Here is a 5910-nt window from a genome sequence, read left to right as displayed (position 1 = left end):
TTTCTCATGGTTGTACGGTGCTTGCTGTCTATTCACCTGCTGGCTCATCTGCATTTTGCTTTTTGATAACATTTTTTTTAGAACTATGCATTGCTGTGATGGACAAAGGTTTCAGCGTTACCCATTTAAAAGAAAAGTGTGACATTTTGCAAACTGCGCTCGTTCACTTTCTTTCCAAGAGTTACATGAGCAGCTGGTTGGCTTAGCTTCAGGAAGTTACAGGTCCTGATTAGAAATGGGAGAATGTCAGGTCACCCAACAACGAGTTAATAAGTGAGCCTTAACGAGGCAGGTGGTTGGATTGTATTACCTCTGGACCGACGAAGGCTGATTGTTCATAGTCTCTGTGCTAAATTGTGCTAACTGCTTCATATTTACCATTCAGATATGAGAATGGTGTCAGTCCTCTCATTTACTCTTGAAAAGAAAGTCAACTGTGTATTTCCCAAAATGTTGAGCGCATAAATGTACAGTGGTTACAATGGTTAGGTCTACATTTTAGTTTTTAGTTGTTGCACTAATGAGTAATTCCGAACCCTGCGGTCTCTTTCCTGGGTCAAGTGGGTTTTCCTCAACATACGACAGTTTCCGCTGACATTTTGTGTCGTGCCGTGAGTGATTAATATCACTGACGACCACACTAAGATACACACTTCCTGAGAATCAAGTCTTGTGTCTGGTAGTACGACTTTTGTATCTTTTGCCAGATAGCAGCAGGGATGGGTGTCATCTTAAAGTATCCTTAGAGCTCCGTGCAGACAACTCACTTAACTGCTGCTCTGTAGACGGTACCGGTGATGTTCTGGGTGGTTCTCATTGCCCGCTGTAGAGCCTTCCTGTCCCGGGCCGAGCACGAACTATGCCAGTTTGTGATGTCTCCAGTCAGGATGCTTTCTGTTGCTCCTCTGTAAAAGTTGTAGAACCTCCTCCAGAATTCAGCCTCCTGAAGTTTCTGTAAGAAGTAGAGCCCTTTCTGTGCTTTTTTTTTAACCAGTGTGATGACCGAGACAGGTTCTCAGTGATGGTTATTCCAAGGAACCTATAAATGTAAGCTTTGCAACGAACACAATGAAAACAAAGCAGACGTGAATCTGCTGGTGGTGTGAGAAGAGAAGACGGCTATCTAGCTAGCTGCTTCCCAGTGAGGTTGGCCTACAATGAGCGCAGCTTGCACACCCCACATGTCGCCGGCAGCGCTGAACTCTGCACAGTTCAACTCTCACTACTTGTTATTGTCTGATGTGGTCGGTGGCTTCAGCTTGTACGCTGACCATGTGATGTTTGTACTTGGCTTGTCTCTCTGGCTCCGATGAAGAAAACTCCTCTTGAAGACCGTGAGATACAAGAACACAAGTCCGTTTCCAGATGAATATTTGTATATTGAACAGGATGATGCCCCTGCTGTCAGAGGGTGACATGTGTGACTAAAAGCTTTCAGTCTTGTCATGCAAAATATCTGCTCACGACTGCAGGCAGATGGATTTGTTTGCGACTACCAACATTAGAGAAACAAATCGTTTGAACCTGAATCATTTGGAGTCGCCTGAAATGTTCTGTTTGCGTTTACTTCTGATGGTTCCCATGGATGTGTTTACGGTTAGAACATTTCATTTTGCTTTTATCACTCTCTGTTAGTATTCGAACAGCGAGAACATTGAGAGCAGATGGACCAACTAGAGATGGAATCTACATTTTTGGTTCTGGCTAATAATATTGACCGTTGTCACGTCAGGTCAGTGTTGTTTTTCTAAAGCCAAAAAAAGTCACAATGACATTGCCTCAGTGGGCTTCACAGCGCATACAGTGAACGGCGTCCTCCGTCCTTAGACCCTCCGGTCAGTACTCAGTCATTTTTCTCAGACAGCTAAAGACAGCAGCCTGTGACCCTGTGTGTGATGGAAATAGATGGCCGGCTGCACCTCAGTCAGGCGAACAGAGGGGTTGAGTGTGTGTCAGCGCTCACCAGAGACTCCGGTTCTCTCTCCTCTTTTCCCCCTTTTCTCTGTACATTCATAAGTAAAATTCCTCCTCCAGCTCTCGTCAGTCGCAGTCGACACCGAGAGCACCTGACAGAGGAAGACACCTCGTGGGTCGTCGCTGCGGTCAGGTTGATGAACAGGAGTGAATATTAAATCCAAATGCTTTAAAGTAATCAGAGCAGAGCAGCAGAATCTGACTCCGGGTGTTTATTCCTCCAGAAGGTTTGGCTCTGCACATGACTCCCCTGCCCCGATGCTGTCCTGGCTCTGGGCAGCTGAGACACTCTAACCGTGCAGATAGCTTCCGTCTTAGGAACCGTGGTTTTATCTTCTTTGTGATTTCAGCTACAGGTAGCAGTACTTTCAATGCTGCATCGGAAAATTTAGTATAAAAAATTAATAAATTTAACAGTAGGAAGCAAATTGCCAGCTAATCTGCGTCACGTGTACATTCACGAGCATCTGATCTGAGCCAGCGCAGAATTTAATGTACTACTAACTTCAATACTCAGAGTGTCACTTGATTGTTTATTCTGTGACATATCTGAATTTCTGTTTTGTGTTTGGTGAATATTTCTGGTTCCCAAAACTATTTTTTTTATTATCAGTATTATTTTAATTTAATTTTAATTTGTTTTATTCATTTATTTATTTTTTTTACTGCATATATGCACCCATATCCCACCATACCTAACTCATTTTGAGTCGTAGTAGTTACTACATTTTGAGCTGCAGCCTGATTAATCCTTTAATTTCCTGTCGTGAGAAGGATGTGACCAGTGGACATCCTGCCTCTATGGTTGGTGTTGCAGTGTAGATTGACTGAGAAAAGACTTAACACACACCTCTGGTCTTTCTGGTATTACATAAGGTTTGAAAGCACACACACAAACTAGTATCGATGGAAGTTTTTAAGGAGGTCCTGGGATGTTGCCAAAGCATCCGTAAAGGATTAGAACTGTTTGCATAAGAAACACCCTGCGTCTGACTCCCTCCCTCTCTCTCACATCTCCTCACTCACTGCTTCAGGATCAGATCTGACTCACCGTGACGTCACAGCAGCTCTGTGTCACTTCTGCAGCTTCTTCACTAGGGGTCAGTGTGCATTAGGCTATGGCTGCTGGAATAATGGAGGGTTTTGGGTTTTTTTGTTTGTTTTTTTTCAATCTCGTCACTTTACAACTTCTGTCCTCACCAGATGTCACGTATATACCACCTGTTGTCTTGACATTTGACCGGACAGGATAGATGCATTGAAGTGGGCAGATTGCAGAGGCTCGACACAGATAATGGATCGTCACAACGCTGCCATCACATCTCAGCAGGCTTTGAAAAACAACACAATTACTGTTTTCACCTCGCTCCACGGCAGAAAATTTTAAAAAAGTGACATTCTTTTTCCTTTCGACATTTATTATTTTTCAGCTCCTCAATCATTCATCTGTGTTCCTTATCGGTCATTTCATTTTTTTCTTTTCATTTTTCAAGATGGTTTGTCATCGTTGGTTGACAGAAGGCTCTCCGCTCATTTCATCAGCTGATTGGAGGCTTTCTATTGCTTTTTCACTCAATTTGAATAACTTAGTATCCTTCTATGTATGTATTTATTGGAATACTCAGATATCATCAAGTTGTCTGATCATTTTTTGCCCTTTCGGGACTGCTTTATATTGAAAGGACTGACAGACAGACTGTACGGTTAAATCTATAGGTTGGTTTGTTAAAATGAAGTAGTAGTCTTCTTAGTAATTAAGAAGACTTCCTCTAATCTTATCTCCAGATTTACAGGTATTTTTACATTTTTAAGAACTTAGTTTTGAGACCCCAGCTGTAAAAACACAACTAAACAAAAAAGTTTTTGATGTACTCAGATATTCTGTGGCAGTGTGGCAGCTCGAACAATGAGGACCTAAAGGAAATGTCAACAGCTGATCAAGTGTTGCAGTCAGAAATCTTAATCAGTGTGTTTGGAGCAGGAGAGGTTTCTGTGACTCCCTGTGACATCAGCATTTATTTTTTACCTGCGGGCCAAATATATCCATGATGCTCATCTTCATGTTGAATCGTTCAGATGTGACAGCAGAGGGAGGCCGCTGAGCTTGTTTTCAGTCGTCGTACTTATTCACTGCTGCTGCTTTCGTTCACCATCTTCATTGTCCTCCTTCCATATTTAACACAAGGTGTCCTCTTTTAAACAGCTGCTTTAAAGCTCCTACACATCTGTGAGTCACCCAGACATTCAGTACGTCCAGTGTCTCCCCTGTTCAACCCTGCGTGGGTGTGTAGTGTGCCCACTGTGATTGGCCGACACATCCTCCACTCTCCTGTTGCGGTCTGTTGCACCTTTCTTTCTTTCTTTCTTTCCTTTTTCCAGATGTTTCCTTCCTTCCTTCCTTCATTTCTTCCCTCCTTCCTTTCTTCCTTCCTTCCTTCCTCCATTCGTTCTTTCTTTCTTTCTTTATCTTTCTTTGTTCCAGATATTACCTTCTTCCTTCCTTCTTTCTTTTTCTTTCTTTCTTTTGTTCTTTCTTTTTCCTTTCTTACTTCCTTTTTTCTTTCTTTCTTTCTTTTGTTCTTTCTTTTTCCTTCCTTCCTTCCTTTTTTCTTTCTTTCTTTTGTTCTTTCTTTTTCCTTTCTATCTTCCTTCCTTCTTTCCTTTCTTTCTCTCTTGGGGGACTGTCAGCTCCACTCAACATGAGCCTGGGCAGAAGTCCAACAGGTTGTGATAGCCCTTTGACCAACCAACATCACACCTTGGATCATCTTGTATCATGTGTGTCATGTTAACATCCTGGGGTTAAAGCTTGTGTCCAGGTGCCTGAAGGAAATCAATCCAGCTGGACTGACACTTGATATCGTAGAGGGGAGTACGCACACATCACAGCTCAGTGCTTACATAAGGAGCGCACACCTTTTAGTCGCTTTGCCTTCATGCAAATGTGTGTGTTCTGTGACTGCGGGTTCAAGCAGAATCTGACCTGCCACCATAATTCCCTGATTCCATGAACACACACACACACACACACACACACACACACACACACACACACACACACACACACACAGACATATGTTTTTTTTATGTTTCTTGTCTCCAGATGTTAAGGTAAATTTAAACATCCCTTGGGTAAATATAACCCATGCTGAAAGACGATCTCCAGCCCGACTCACACATTATCATATGATTCCTTGTATCATCTGTTTATCCGTTTTCCAGGGAAAATAAGGCCCCAGAGACACAACAAACACCCATGTGTTAACACATATCAGGTACAACATTACATAAGCGACAATGCCTCTTGCAACCTGGCTCTCATTATGCAAATGCATGTGGCTCGTGTTTCAGGCAAAGTGATTTGCCAACACAGACAATGTGTGTGTCCAAAGATTATTCTTCGACTGCAGTGGAAAACACTGATGCTAATCATAAGCAGGTCTGCTTCGGCCAAAAAATAGCTTCAGGAACATTTCCTCCAGGCCCCGGCGGTGTAATGTGGGACAGATGACTGGGGTGCCTCTTGTTGCAATAAAAGGCCTTTGCATGCACAGCATACAGTATGGCTACTGTACAAGTAGTTTGGCAGCACATGATGTCTTGAGACACTCTGGACTACAGGAAGAGAGAACAAAAAACATGTGAGAGACAATAAAACTCCTACAACGCTTACAACAACCTTACATGTGTGGCTCCCCGAAACAGGTCAGTGAACACGAGGAACTAAAGGAATATGGTAAAGGGGAGCACACACTTTTTCGGCAACAAACTGTAGTGAAAAGTGTAGGGTAATGTTTCCTAGTCCACAGCATTCTCCTAATCAGCTGAAGTAGATGGGGACAAGAATGAAAAAAGACCGTAGATAAAAGAAGAAAAAAAAGATAAATTGAATCCATACAGCTCGACAGTCTTCGGAAGCACTGACATCACAAATTG

Source organism: Sparus aurata, chromosome 8 (genome assembly GCF_900880675.1).
Source record: "Sparus aurata chromosome 8, fSpaAur1.1, whole genome shotgun sequence".
NCBI classification, from domain to species: Eukaryota; Metazoa; Chordata; class Actinopteri; order Spariformes; family Sparidae; genus Sparus; species Sparus aurata.
Note: the sequence above shows the minus strand (reverse complement) of the source record.